Source organism: Sinocyclocheilus anshuiensis, unplaced genomic scaffold (assembly GCF_001515605.1).
Source record: "Sinocyclocheilus anshuiensis isolate Anshui unplaced genomic scaffold, SAMN03320099.WGS_v1.1 scaffold429, whole genome shotgun sequence".
In the NCBI taxonomy this organism is placed as follows: domain Eukaryota; kingdom Metazoa; phylum Chordata; class Actinopteri; order Cypriniformes; family Cyprinidae; genus Sinocyclocheilus; species Sinocyclocheilus anshuiensis.
The window spans coordinates 599,111-601,130 of record NW_015539859.1 but is presented as its reverse complement, the minus strand read 5'-3'; positions in this window follow the sequence as shown (position 1 = coordinate 601,130).

Here is a 2,020-nt window from a genome sequence, read left to right as displayed (position 1 = left end):
ATTGTAAGAGTATATTGATATTGTAAGTTTTTCCAGTAGTACATTTTTGTCAGCAAACAGAAGAAAACAAACAACACAGATAAATGACAGTCTCACGGAGCTTTATTAGAGGTTTCAGGAGAGGAGCAAGGTGGGATAATGAGCTGATAATCTTGAGCTGAACAGCTTGTGTCTGATCCGGTGTGCTGAGCTGAAGACAGATGATTGCTGTCGACTGGAGTGGGTCTGATAAGCAGAGACGGTAAGCTGATGCACGCAGGTAAACAACAAGACCAGACACTGAGGTGGTGATGGGAAGGTGGCTTTATACTGTGACTGACAGGTGAAGTGCATCTGAATTCTGGTGATTGTGAACGAGTGAGTGGAGCTGAAGGATCTGGCGTGACTTTTGGGGATGAATTTTGAATTTTGGTGATGTTATATAATTGTGACAAACTAAATTATGTTTATGACAAACTAAATTAAGTGAAAATCAGCTGCGTTGGAATTAAACTCTGCAGGACTCAAGTTTCCTGTCCTCCAATATAACTCTGAAACTGCAATTCTGGAAATAAAATGCAATTACACTTCATTCAGTAGGATTGTATTTGATTGTTAGTGTAATTGTAGAGGATTCTTTTTTAATCTCATGAAGATCCTGTAGGAATGTTTCCAAATTATGATGATGACATTCCGTTAGAAATCCTGCGCATTCCATTTGTGCATTACAGGATTCATTTGAAGACGATCATTTCAAAGGTTACCCATCATCCTCACTGATGATTTGAAGTATTAGTTGTGCTATGACAACTATTTTTAAAGACAAACTGTGTTCGTTAGTTTTCACCATAAACTGAATGTTTACAAATTCCCTCCCCACTTACACTCTCTCTCTCTCTCTCTCTCTCTCTCTCTCTCTTTGTTTGAAGTAAATGCACATGTGAGTTAGAGGAAAGATTGATGTCATAATGAGTGTGATGGCATGCTTTAGTCATTTAAACTGGCAGTATCATCTCAAATTATTTCATGGCTCTCTGCAATGCTACATTCAGAGCAGGTCCAGACAGGAGTTGAGATGTAGGAGTGAAGGCAGCGAGAGACAGCAGAGGCTGTGTGTTACAGTGCCTGGAGGACATGAGGAGCTCACTGTAAAAAACATCTGCATATATGATCCCTGCTAGAACTCTTTTCAACTGCATTGAATTGAATTTTGAATGCACTCTATAAATATATTTCTGTCATGACAACTCTCGGAGGGATTGGCACGGTAATGTAACACCCCCCAGCAAGCAGATCTATCGCCAAATATGTACTGCTGCTGCTCCGAAGAGCCATGTGAACCGCATGTATTACTAACTATGTGTACCTGGGCTACCATGCTGACTGGCTTAACTCTAATTAGACGCAGACTTTGTGTAATGTTTAATTAACAAAATGGATATACGTTGCAATCGAATAGATAAGACCCCAGCACCCACCTGAGCAAATATCATAATTTAGTCATTTGATAACTGCTGTTACTTTCTCCACATCAGGCAGCGTAATTCATGCTTGTTAATTCATGTTCGTGCAATGATGAGACGGACAAAGTTAGCCAATGCATGCCATTTTAGTCAAGGTTACAGTGCACAAAAACCCCTGGGTGGAATGAACTGAAATAAAAGCAGAATACAAATGTTCTTTCTCCATTTTCTGAATTACGCAGCACAGTAAGAGCACACGCAAATGCTTATTTCATTTAACCTGTTTCATGTCCGTTACTATCGGCGTGTCCTCAGAGCGATTACATGTGCTCTAAACTGCGTTTTCCTCCAGCTGTATAAACACAGATGCTAAATGCTGCTGCTAAAATGCTTAATATTCTGCTAACATGACACTTATTTTAAACTTGATTATGGTTGCTCATTTTGAATTCAATTAGGCAGACCATGCAATACACACACACAGCGATATGGATTACAAGAGCATTCACTTATCTTATCTGTTGATTTCGCTGTTCTGAAGCAAGCTGCAACTGCTACAGCAAGCACTAATCATATAT